Raw genomic sequence first — 14,032 nt, 5'->3', positions numbered from 1 at the left:
CACATTTCTTCTCCCTTCCTTTATATTCCCTTTCACTATTATTTATATTCCCCAAATGAATGAGGACATACACTGTTTGTCCTTCTCCGTTGACTTACTGCACTCAGCGTAATACCCTCCAGTTCCATCCACATTGAAGCAAATGGTGGGTATTTGTCGTTTCTAATGGCTGAGGAATATTCCATTGTATACATAGACCACATCTTCTTTATCCATTCATCTTTCGATGGACACCGAGGCTCCTTCCACAGTTTGGCTATTGTGGACATTGCTGATAGAAACATCGGGGTGCAGGTGTCCCGACGTTTCATTGCATCTGAATCTTTGGGGTAAATCCCCAACAGTGCAATTGCTGGGTCGTAGGGCAGGCCTATTTTTAACTCTTTGAGGAACCTCCACACAGTTTTCCAGAGTGGCTGCACCAGTTCACATTCCCACCAACGGGGTAAGAGGGTTCCCCTTTCTCCACATCCTCTCCAACATCTGTGGTTTCCTGCCTTGTTAATTTTCCCCATTCTCACTGGTGTGAGGTGGTATCTCATTGTGGTTTTGATTTGTATTTCCCTGATGGCAAGTGATGCAGAGCATTTTCTCATGTGCTTGTTGGCCGTCTGTGTGTCTTCTTTGGTGAAATTTCTGTTCGTGTTTTCTGCCCATTTCATGATTGGATTGTTTCTTTCCTTGCTGTTGAGTTTAAGAAGTTCTTTATAGATCTTGGAAAATAGCCCTTTATCTGATACGTCTTTGCAAATATCTTCTCCCATTCTGTAGGTTGTCTTTTAGTTTTGTTGACTGTATCCTTTGCTGTGCAAAAGCTTCTTATCTTGATGAAGTCCCAATAGTTCATTTTTGCTTTTGTTTCTTTTGCCTTTATGGATGTATCTTGCCAGAAGTTACTGTGGCCGAGTTCAAAAAGGGTGTTGCCTGTGTTCTCTTCTAGGATTTTGATGGAATCTTGTCTCACATTTAGGTCTTTCATCCATTTTGAGTTTATCTTTGTGTATGGTGAAAGAGAGTGGTCTAGTTTCATTCTTCTGCATGTACAATATTCCCAGCACCATGTATTGAAGAGGCTGTCTTTCTTCCAGTGGATAGTCTTTCCTCCTTTATCAAATGTCAGTTGACTATAAAGCTGAGGATCCACTTCTGGATTCTCTATTCTGTTCCATTGATCTATGTATCTGTTTTTGTGCCAGTACCACACTGTCTTGATGACCACAGCTTTGTAGTACAACCTGAAATCTGGCATTGTGATGCCCCCAGGTATGGTTTCTTTTGTAAATGCCCCTGGCTATTTGGGGTCTTTTCTGATTCCACCCAAATCTTAAAATAATTTGTTCTAACTCTCTGAAGAAAGTCCATGGTATTTTGATAGGGATTGCATTTAACGTGTAAATTGCCCTGGTAAATTTGACATTATCACAATATTAATTCTGCCAATCCATGAGCATGGAATATTTTTCCATCTCTTTGTGTCTTCCTCAATTTCTTTCAGAAGTGTTCTATAGTTTTTAGGGTATAGATCCTTTACCTCTTTGGTTAGGTTTATTCCTAGGTATCTTATGCTTTTGGGTGCAATTGTAAATGGGATTGACTCTTTAATTTCTCTTTCTTCAGTCTCATTGTTAGTGTATAGAAATGCCACTGACTTCTGGGCATTGATTTTGTATCCTGCCACACTGCCAAATTGCTGTATGAGTTCTAGTAATCTTGGGGTGGAGGCTTTTCGGTTTTCTATATAGAGTATCATGTCATCGATGAAGAGGGAGAGTTTGACTTCTTCTTTGACAAGTTGAAGGCCTTTAATGTCTTTTTGTTGTCTGATTGAGGAGGCTAGGACTTTCAGTACTATGTTGAATAGCAGTGGTGAGAGTGGACATCCCTGTCTTGTTCCTGATCTTAGGGGAAAGGCTCCCAGTGCTTTCCCATTGAGAATTATATTTGCTGCGGCCTTTTCATAGATGGCTTTTAAGATGTTGAGGAATGTTCCCTCTATCCTGACAGTCTGAAGAGTTTTGATGAGGAATGGATGGTGTATTCTGTCAAATGCTTTCTCTGCATCTAATGAGAGGATCATATGGTTCTTGGTTTTTCTCTTGCTGATATGAAGAATCACATTGACTGTTTTACGGGTGTTGAATCAGCCTTGTGTCCCGGGAATAAATCCTACTTGGTCATGGTGAATAATTTTCTTAATGTACTGTTGGATCCTATTGGCTAGTATCTTGTTGAGAATTTTTGCATCCATGTTCATCAGGGACATTGGTCTATAATTCTCCTTTTTGGTGGGGTCTTTGTCTGGTTTTGGAATTACGGTGATGCTGGCCTCATAGAATGAATTTGGAAGTACTCCATCTCTTTCTATCTTTCCAAACAGCTTTAGTAGAAGAGGTATGGTTTCTTCTTTAAACGTTTGATAGAATTCCCCTGGGAAGCCATCTGGCCCTGGACTCTTGTGTCTTGGGAGGTTTTTGATGACTGCTTCAATTTCCTCCCTGGTTATTGGCCTGTTCAGGTTTTCTATTTCTTCCTGCTCCAGTTTTGGTAGTTTGTGGCTTTCCAGGAATGCGTCCATTTCTTCTAGATTGTCTAATTTATTGGCGTATAGCTGTTCATAATATGTTTTTAAAATCATTTGTATTTCCTTGGTGTTGGTGGTGATCTCTCCTTTCTCATTCATGGTTTTATTAATTTGAGTCTTCTCTCTCTTCTTTTTAATAAGGCTGGCTAATGGTTTATCTACCTTATTAATTCTTTCAAAGAACCAACTCCTGGTTTTGTTGATCTGTTCCACAGTTCTTCTGGTCTCGATTTTTTTGAGTTCTGCTCGAATCTTTATTAACTCTCAACTCTCTTCTGCTGGGTGTAGGATCTATTTTCTGTTTTTTCTCTAGCTCCTTTAGGTGTAAGGTTAGCTTTTGTATTTGAGTTCTTTCCAGTTTTGAATGGATGCTTGTATTGCAATGTATTTCCCCCTCAGGACTGCTTTTGCTGCATCCCAAAGATTTTGAACGGTTGTATCTTCATTCTCATTAGTCTGGATGAATCTTTTTAATTCTTTCTTAATTTCCTGGTTGACCCTTTCATCTTTTTAGCAAGATCGTCCTTAACCTCCACGTGTTTGAAGTCCTTCCAAATTTCTTGTTGTGATTTAGTTCTAATTTCAAGGCATTATGGTCTGAGAATATGCAGGGGATGATCCCAATCTTTTGGTATCGGTTCAGACCTGATTTGTGACCCTGTATATGGTCTATTCTGGAGAAAGTTTCACGTGCACTTGAGAAGAATGTGTATTCAGTTGAGTTTGGATGTAAAGTTCTGTAGATATCTGTGAAATCCATCTGGTCCAGTGTATCATTTAAAGCTCTTGTTTCTTTGGAAATGTTGTGCTTAGAAGACCTATCGAGTGTAGAAAGTGCTAGATTGAAGTCACCAAGTATAAGTGTATTATTATCTAAGTATGTCTTAACTTTGGTTATTAAATGATTGATATATTTTGCGGCTCCCACATTCGGGGCATATATATTGAGGATTGTTAAGTCCTCCTGTTGGATAGATCCTTTAAGTATGACATAGTGTCCCTCTTCATCTCTCACTACAGTCTGGGGTAAATTTTAGTTTATCTGATATAAGAATGGCTACCCCTACTTTCTTTTGTGGACCGTTTGAATGGTAAATGATTCTCCAACCTTTTATTTTCAGGCGGTAGGTGTCCTTATGTCTAAAATGAATCTGTTGTAGACAGCAAATGGATGGGTCCTGCTTTTTTATCCAGTCCGAAACCCTGTGCCTTTTGATGCGGTCATTAAGCCCATTCACATTCAGAGTTACTATTATAGTATATGAGTTTAGTGTCATCATGATACCTATTCAGTCCCTGTTTTTGTGGATTGTTCCATTGGACTTCTTCTTAAAGGGGAATTTTAAGAGTCCCCCTTAAAATTTCTTGCAGAGCTGGTTTGGAGGTCACATATTCTTTCAGTTCCTGCCTGTCTTGGAAGCTCTTCATCTCTCCTTCCATTCTGAATGAGAGCCTTGCTGGATAAAGTATTCTTGGTTGCATGTTTTTCTCATTCAGGACCCTGAATATATCCTGCTAGACCCTTCTGGCCTGCCAGGTCTCTGTGAAGAGGTCTTCTGTTAACCTATTACTCTCCCCCATTTAAGTTAGGGATTTCTTGTCTCTTGCTGCTATAAGGATCTTCTCTTTATCTTTGGAATTTGCAAGCTTCACTATTAAATGTCAAGGTGTTGAACGGTTTTTATTGATTTTATGGGGGATCTCTCTATTTCCTAGATCTGAATGCCTGTTTCCCTTCCCAGATTAAGAAAGTTTTCAGATATGATTTGTTTAAATACATATTGTGGCCCTCTGTCCCTTTCGGTGCCCTGGGAACCACATTTAAACGTAGGTTTTTCTTCCTCAGGCTGTTACTTATTTCCCTTTTTCTATCCTCATGATCTTTTAATTGTTTGTCTCTTTTTTCCTCAGTTTCCCTCTTTGCCATCAACTTGTCTTCCATGTCACTCGTTCTTCCACCTTGTTAACCCTTATCATTAGGACTTCTAGTTTGGATTGCATCTCATTCAATTGATTTTTAATTTCTGCCTGATTAGATCTAAATTCTGCAGTCATGAAGTCTCTTGAGTCCTTTATGCTTTTTTCTAGAGCTTTTTTTCAGTAGCTTTATAATAGTGCTTCTGAATTGGCTTTCTGACATTGAATTGCAATCCAAATTTTGTAACTCTGTGGGAGAGAGGACTATTTCTGATTCTTTTGAGGTGATGTTTTCCTTCTAGTCATTTTGCTTAGCAGAGTGGCAAAACAAGGTATATTGGGAAAAGGGGAAAAAGACAGAAGAGAAAGAAGAAAAGGAAAACAGAAAAGGCAGAAAAAAGAAAAAAAGAAAAAAAAACAGAAGAAAAAGAAAAAAGGGGAAAAAAGGGCAGGAGAAGCAAACAGAAATCAAAACTTAAAAAAAAAAAAGACAAGGGGGGAGGGGCAAGATGGCGGAGGAGTAGGGTCTCCAAGTCACCTGTCCTCAACAAATTACCTAGAAAACCATCCAATCATCCTGAAAATCTACGAATTCGGCCTGAGATTTAAAGAGAGACCAGCTGGAACACTGCAGTGAGAAGAGTTCGCGCTTCTATCAGGTAGGAAGACGGGGAAAAAGAAATAAAGAAACAAAAGGCCTCCAAGGGGGAGGGGCCCCGCGAGGAGCCGGGCTGAGGCCGGGGCGAGTGTCCCCAGGACAGGAGAGCCCCGTCCCGGAGGAGCAGGAGCTGCACCAACCTTCCCCGCGGAAAGGCCTCCCGGGGAATTGGAGCAGGATCCCCAGAGAGGCGGGGATGCCCTCGGGCTCCCTGGGACAGTAACAGAGGAACTGCGCCCCGGAGAGTGCGCCGAGCTCCCTAAGGGCTGCAGCGCTCGGCGGGACCCGGAGCAGCTCGGAGGGGCTCGGGCGGCGGCTCCGCGGAGGGGGCTGCGCGGCTCCGGGAGCAGCTCAGCGGCGGCAGCTCGGGCGGAGGAAGAAGCTCCGCGGAGGGGGCGGCGCGGCTCCGGGAACAGCTCGGCAGCGGCGGCTCCGCGGAGGGGGCTGCGGGGCGGGAGCGCGAATCCGACAGCGCAGGCCCCGGAGCACAGGGCGCCGGGACACAGCCCTGGATCCGGCCTCCCCGGGACAGGCAGAGGCCGGGAGGGCCCAGGACAGCGAGGACGCTCCTGCCTGGAACTGAGCAGATCAGCGGCCCCGCCCGGGAGCCCCCAGGCCCTGCACACGGAGAGCCCCGGAGCTACTGCGGAGCTGACTCCAGGGTCCCAGAGCTGCCCCCGCCACTGTGGCTTCCTCCCGGGGCCTCACGGGGTGAACAACCCCCACTGAGCCCTGCACCAGGCAGGGGCAGAGCAGCTCCCCCAAGTGCTAACACCTGAGAATCAGCACAGCAGGCCCCTCCCCCAGAAGACCAGCGACACGGACCAGTTCCAAGGGAAGTCAAGGGACTTAAAGTACACAGAATCAGAAGATACTCCCCGTGGTTTTTGGTTTTGGTTTTTATTGTTTTTGTTTTTGGTTTTTTTTGTGTTTTTTTGTTTGTTTGTTTGTTTGTTTTGTTTTGTGCTTTTTTTTTTCTTTCTTTCTTCTTGATTTCTGATTGCTTACCCCACCCCACCCCTTTTTTTTCTTTTTTCTCCTTTCTTTCTTTTTCTTCCTTTTTCTTCTCTTTCCCCCCTTTTTTTTCTTCTTTCTCTTTTTTCTTTTTCTCTTTTCTTTCCTTCTCTCTCTTTTTCTCCTTTTCCCAATACAACTTGTTTTTGGCCACTCTGCACTGAGCAAAATGACTAGAAGGAAAACCTCACCTCAAAAAAAAGAATCAGAAACAGCCCTCTCTCCCACAGAGTTGCAAAATATGGATTACAATTCAATGTCAGAAAGCCAATTCAGAAGCACTATTTTACAGCTACTGGTGGCTCTAGAAAAAACCATAAAGGACTCAAGAGACTTCATGACTGCAGAATTTAGATCCAATCAGACAGAAATTAAAAATCAATTAAATGAGATGCAATCCAAGCTAGAAGTCCTAACGACGAGGGTTAACGAGGTGGAAGAACGAGTGAGTGACATAGAAGACAAGTTGATGGCAAAGAGGGAAACTGAGGAAAAAAGAGACAAGCAATTAAAAGACCATGAGGATAGATTAAGGGAAATAAATGACAGCCTGAGGAAGAAAAACCTACGTTTAATTGGGGTTCCTGAGGGCGCCGAAAGGGACAGAGGGCCAGAATATGTATTTGAACAAATCCTAGCTGAAAACTTCCCGAATCTGGGAAGGGAAACAGGCATTCAGATCCAGGAAATAGAGAGATCCCCCCCTAAAATCAACAAAAACCGTTCAACACCTCGACATTTAATAGTGAAGCTTGCAAATTCCAAAGATAAGGAGAAGATCCTTAAAGCAGCAAGAGAAAAAAAGTCCCTGACTTTTATGGGGAGGAATATTAGGGTAACGGCAGACCTCTCCACAGAGACCTGGCAGGCCAGAAAGGGCTGGCAGGATATATTCAGGGTCCTAAATGAAAAGAACATGCAACCAAGAATACTTTATCCAGCAAGGCTCTCATTCAAAATGGAAGGAGAGATAAAGAGCTTCCAAGACAGGCAGCAACTGAAAGAATATGTAACCTCCAAACCAGCTCTGCAAGAAATTTTAAGGGGGACTCTTAAAATTCCCCTTTAAGAAGAAGTTCAGTGGACCAATCCACAAAAACAAGGACTGAATAGACATGATGACACTAAACTCATATCTATCAATAGTAACTCTGAACGTGAACGGGCTTAATGACCCCATCAAAAGGCGCAGGGTTTCAGACTGGATAAAAAAGCAGGACCCATCTATTTGCTGTCTACAAGAGACTCATTTTAGACAGAAGGACACCTACAACCTGAAAATAAAAGGTTGGAGAACCATTTACCATTCAAATGGCCCTCAAAAGAAAGCAGGGGTTGCCATCCTTATATCAGATAAATTAAAATTTACCCCAAAGACTATAGTGAGAGATGAAGAGGGACACTATCTCATACTCAAAGGATCTATCCAACAAGAGGACTTAACAATCCTCAATATATATGCCCCGAATGTGGGAGCTGCCAAATATTTAAACCAATTAATAACCAAACTGAAGAAATACCTTGATAATAATACACTTATACTTGGTGACTTCAATCTAGCTCTTTCTACCCTGGATAGGTCTTCTAAGCACAACATATCCAAAGAAACGAGAGCTTTAAATGATACACTGGACCAGATGGATTTCACAGATATCTACAGAACTTTACATCCAAACTCAACTGAATACACATTCTTCTCAAGTGCACATGGAACTTTCTCCAGAATAGACCACATACTGGGTCACAAATCGGGTCTGAACCGATACCAAAAGATCGGGATAGTCCCCTGTATATTCTCAGACCATAATGCCTTGAAATTAGAACTTAATCACAACAAGAAGTATGGAAGGACCACAAACACGTGGAGGTTAAGGACCATCCTGCTAAAAGATGAAAAGGTCAACCAGGAAATTAAGGAAGAAATAAAAAGATTCATGGAAACTAATGAGAATGAAGATACAACCGTTCAAAATCTTTGGGATGCGGCAAAAGCAGTCCTGAGGGGGAAATACATCGCAATACAAGCATCCATTCAAAAACTGGAAAGATCTCAAATTCAAAAGCTCACCTTACACATAAAGGAACTAGAGAAAAAGCAACAAATAGACCCCACCCCCAGCAGAAGAAGACAGTTAATTAAAATTCGAGCAGAACTCAATGATATCGAGACCAAAAGAACTGTGGAACAGATCAACAGAACCAGGAGTTGGTTCTTTGAAAGAATTAATAAGATAGATAAACCATTAGCCAACCTTATTAAAAAGAAGAGAGAGAAGACTCAAATTAATAAAATCATCAATGAGAAAGGAGAGATCACTACCAACACCAAGGAAATACAAATGATTTTAAAAACATATTATGAACAGCTGTACGCCAATAAATTAGACAATCTAGAAGAAATGGACGCATTCCTGGAAAGCCACAAACTACCAAAACTGGAGCAGGAAGAAATAGAAAACCTGAACAGGCCAATAACCAGGGAGGAAATTGAAGCAGTCATCAAAAACCTCCCAAGACACAAGAGTCCAGGGCCAGATGGCTTCCCAGGGGAATTCTATCAAACGTTTAAAGAAGAAATCATACCTATTCTACTAAAGCTGTTTGGAAAGATAGAAAGAGATGGAGTACTTCCAAATTCATTCTACAAGGCCAGCATCACCTTAATTCCGAAACCAGACAAAGACCCCACCAAAAAGGAGAATTACAGACCAATATCCCTGATGAACATGGATGCAAAAATTCTCAACAAGATACTAGCCAATAGGATCCAACAACACATTAAGAAAATTATTCACCATGACCAAGTAGGATTTATCCCTGGGACACAAGGCTGGTTCAACACTCGTAAAACCATCAATGTGATTCATCATATCAGCAAGAGAAAAACCAAGAACCATATGATCCTCTCATTAGATGCAGAGAAAGCATTTGACAAAATACAGCATCCATTCCTGATCAAAACCCTTCAGAGTGTTGGGATAGAGGGAACTTTCCTCGACATCTTAAAAGCCATCTACGAAAAGCCCACAGCAAATATCATTCTCAATGGGGAAGCACTGGGAGCCTTTCCCCTAAGATCAGGAACAAGACAGGGATGTCCACTCTCACCACTGCTATTCAACATAATTCTGGAAGTCCTCGCCTCAGCAATCAGACAACAAAAAGACATTAAAGGCATTCAAATTGGCAAAGAAGAAGTCAAACTCTCCCTCTTTGCCGATGACATGATACTCTACATAGAAAACCCAAAAGCCTCCACCCCAAGATTGCTAGAACTCATACAGCAATTTGGTAGCGTGGCAGGATACAAACTCAATGCCCAGAAATCAATGGCATTTCTATACACTAACAATGAGACTGAAGAAAGAGAAATTAAGGAGTCAATCCCATTTACAATTGCACCCAAAAGCATAAGATACCTAGGAATAAACCTAACCAAAGAGGTAAAAGATCTATACCCTAAAAACTATAGAACACTTCTGAAAGAAATTGAGGAAGACACAAAGAGATGGAAAAATATTCCATGCTCATGGATTGGCAGAATTAATATTGCAAAAATGTCAATGTTACCCAGGGCAATTTATACGTTTAATGCAATCCCTATCAAAATACCATGGACTTTCTTCAGAGAGTTAGAACAAATTATTTTAAGATTTGTGTGGAATCAGAAAAGACCCCGAATAGCCAGGGGGATTTTAAAAAAGAAAACCATAGCTGGGGGCATCACAATGCCAGATTTCAGGTTGTACTACAAAGCTGTGGTCATCAAGACAGTGTGGTACTGGCACAAAAACAGACACATAGATCAATGGAACAGAATAGAGAACCCAGAAGTGGACCCTGAAATGTACGGTCATCTAATATTCGATAAAGGAGGAAAGACTATCCATTGGAAGAAAGACAGTCTCTTCAATAAATGGTGCTGGGAAAATTGGACATCCACATGCAGAAGAATGAAACTGGACCACTCTCTTTCACCATACACAAAGATAAACTCAAAATGGATGAGAGATCTAAATGTGAGACAAGATTCCATCAAAATCCGAGAGGAGAACACAGGCAACACCCTTTTTGAACTTGGCCACAGTAATTTCTTGCAAGATACATCCACAAAGGCAAAAGAAACAAAAGCAAAAATGAACTATTGGGACTTCATCAAGATAAGAAGCTTTTGCACAGCAAGGATACAGTCAACAAAACTAAAAGACAACCTACAGAATGGGAGAAGATATTTGCAAATGACATATCAGATAAAGGGCTAGTTTCCAAGATCTATAAAGAACTTATTAAACTCAACACCAAAGAAACAAACAATCCAATCATGAAATGGGCAAAAGACATGAAGAGAAATCTCACAGAGGAAGACATGGACATGGCCAACAAGCACATGAGAAAATGCTCTGCATCACTTGCCATCAGGGAAATACAAATCAAAACCACAATGAGATACCACCTCACACCAGTGAGAATGGGGAAAATTAACAAGGCAGGAAACAACAAATGTTGGAGAGGATGCGGAGAAAAGGGAACCCTCTTACACTGTTGGTGGGAATGTGAACTGGTGCAGCCACTCTGGACAACTGTGTGGAGGTTCCTCAAAGAGTTAAAAATAGACCTGCCCTACGACCCAGCAATTGCACTGTTGGGGATTTACCCCAAAGATTCAGATGCAATGAAACGTCGGGACACCTGCACCCCGATGTTTCTATCAGCAATGGCCACAATAGCCAAACTGTGGAAGAAGCCTCGGTGTCCATCGAAAGATGAATGGTAAAGAAGATGTGGTTTATGTATACAATGGAATATTCCTCAGCCATTAGAAACGACAAATACCCACCATTTGCATCAACGTGGATGGAACTGGAGGGTATTATGCTGAGTGAAATAAGTCAACGGAGAAGGACAAACAGTGTATGTTCTCATTCATTTGGGGAATATGAATAATAGTGAAAGGGAATATAAAGGAAGGGAGAAGAAATGTTGGGAAATATCAGGAAGGGAGACAGAACATAAAGACTCCTAACTCTGGGAAACGAACTAGGGGTGGTGGAAGGGGAGGAGGGCGGGTGTTGGAGGGGAATGGGTGACGGGCACTGAGGTGGACACTTGACGGGATGAGCACTGGGTGTTTTCTGTATGTTGGTAAATTGAACACCAATAAAAATTAATTTAAAAAAAAAGAAAAAAAATAAATCAATTATAGATGCAGTAACTCTAAAGAGTGTAAATGGTACTTCAGTGCTTTTCTGACTAAATTCGAATTCTGTAAATTAGTATAAAATTATGTTCTACTGATCACAGACTAAGATTTTTAAAAAATAAAATGACTTTAGCTTGTCAAAAAAAAAAAAAGACAAGGGAGAGTATCCTCTGATTCTGTATATTGTAAGTCCCTTGAATTCCCCTGGAACTTTCCAGTGCTGCTTGGTCAATAATTTCTTTTTCCCCGTCTTCCTACCTTGATAGAAGCTGAACTCTTCTCACTGTAGCATTCCAGCTGTTCTCTCTTTAAATCTCAGGCTGAATTCATAGATTTTCAGGATGATTTGAAGGTTATCTAGGTAATTTGGTGAGGACAGGTGACTTGGAGACCCTACTCTTCCACCATCTTGCCCCTCCCCTTATCACATCAAATCTGTTGTTCCAGAAATAAAGATATTTGTTTATAGATTTATTTGGAAAGACTCTACAGTCACAATTAGACTCCTTTCTACCTCTGGTTAGATTCCTCCAAGTTCCTTTATATTTCCTGTTGTAGGGAAACAATCTTAACTACTCAATTCCTTGTTCCAGAACTTATAATGCTTCCTTTCCTATGGTACTCATCATCAGGTCTTTAGTACTGAAATCATCCTGGCAAACCAGTAATACCAATGGAAACTTTACATTTCAATTAGAGACATTTATATGTCTTTATTATAGTCAGAACTAGAATTATAAAGATTTACATTCTATTTATAAAAAACTATGCACCATTGAAAATAATGCATTAAGTCATTTCAAGTAGTATTATTAATATCATGACAGTTATATATGTGTCCTTCAAAAATAAATATAGTGACCTCATTACATCTATCCTTGAACCAATTTGATACTCTTAATTCTTGTGAATTTCATTTTTCATCCTCATGCACTTACCAAAAATAGATACTTGAAATACCAGCTTTCCAACTTTGAGATTCCACATGCATCAAACAGAATCATGTATATGAGGCTGTTCATTAAAATTTGCTGAATTCTAATGATCTAAAACTAGTGAAAAGATCCAGGAAGATAATTTCATCTCAGTATAAAGAAGAATGTTAAAGTTTTCAAGAAGTGGAGAATATTGGATTATAAGATAAATTTGCCCCTATTCTAAGAATAAACAAGCAGAACCTCTAATAATGTATTTGCTAGCCTATATAGGAGATTCCAGAAATAGAAGGGACATTGTATTAGATGTAGAAGTAGCATTCTCCTCTGACAGTCAGTGGTTCTATTTCTTCAATCTAACCCTGGACAGAGTATCCCTTGCAGCCTAGTGGACCTGCTTGTTCTGCAGAGTAGAGATGACAGGGTTGAGCAGTGTGGTTACCACCATGTTCACAAGGGTAGCCTCTCTGTTGGAGTTCAGCCTTTTCATTTGCTTTGGTTTCATATATATAAAGACACAGCTGCCATATATCAGAGAGAGGACTATGAGGTGAGAGGAGCAGGTGGAGAAAGCTTTCTTTTTCTCCTTGGCTGATGGGAGTTGCACAATTGTGATTACTATGTTGCTGTAGGTAATGATGGTTATGATAGGGATGTCAAAAGGATAAACAAATCAAGGACAAAGGCCAACATCTCAGTATATCTGGTACCAGAACAGGAGAGATAAACCAGGGGCCCAAAATTACAGAAGAAGTGAGGTATGATATGGGAACCACAGAAGGATGAATAGGAAAGCATTACAACTGGAACCACCATAAGGATGAATCCCAAAGCTAAACAGGCAATGACCAGAAGGAAACACATCCTTGGGTTCTTGATGGTTGGGTAATACAGAGGTTTGCAAATGGCCAAGTACCGATCTACGGATAATATAGCCATAAGGAAGAAAACAGTTATTCCCAGGAAAAGAAAGATAAAGTCTTGTGTGAAGCAGGCAGCAAAGTAAATTGATTGCCTCCCTACCAGAAAGATATCCAGCAATTTTGGAATAACAGTGGTTATAAAACAGCATTCAGAAAAGGAGAAACTGGGATCCCTGGGTGGCGCAGCGGTTTGGCGCCTGCCTTTGGCCCAGGGCGCGATCCTGGAGACCCGGGATCGAATCCCACATCAGGCTCCCGGTGCATGGAGCCTGCTTCTCCCTCTGCCTATGTCTCTGCCTCTCTCTCTCTGTGACTATCATAAAATAAAATAAAAAAAATTAAAAAAAAAAAGAAAAGGAGAAACTGCTGAGGAAGAAGTACATGGGTGTCTGGAGGTGATGGTCAGCCCAGGTAATGGTGATTATGAGTATGTTTCCCATGATGGAGGCCAGGTATGCCAACAGATGCACCAGGAAGAGAATCTTTCCAGGGTGCTGGACACCAGGAAAACCCTCCAAAGTGAATTCCTGAACTTCTGTGTGGTTTCTTGCATCCTCCATCACCGACTTTTCCATTTCTCCAACTCTCTGAGCTATTGTGTAGGGTATCATAACTGAAGAATGAAGAACTTTATTTTATTAAATGTATAAAACAGTGTAGACAAATGGAAGAAGGGGAGTGGGAGGTACAGCCTTCCAGTTATGGAATGAATAAGTCACAGAGATGAAAAGTATAGCATAGGGAATATAATTGATGGTATTGTAATAGTATTGTATGGTGCAGATGTTAGCTAAACTTGTGGTG

At 41.1% G+C, this 14,032-nt stretch overlaps 1 pseudogene; it reads right to left on the bottom strand.

The window, feature by feature from the left end:
- Positions 1 to 12,648: 12,648 nt before the first annotated feature.
- Positions 12,649 to 13,803, bottom strand: LOC112921802 (olfactory receptor 6C2-like; annotated as a pseudogene).
- Positions 13,804 to 14,032: the final 229 nt, after the last annotated feature.

This window comes from Vulpes vulpes, chromosome 15 (assembly GCF_048418805.1).
Source record: "Vulpes vulpes isolate BD-2025 chromosome 15, VulVul3, whole genome shotgun sequence".
Taxonomy (NCBI): Eukaryota; Metazoa; Chordata; class Mammalia; order Carnivora; family Canidae; genus Vulpes; species Vulpes vulpes.
This window is presented reverse-complemented; position numbering and strand designations above follow the sequence as displayed.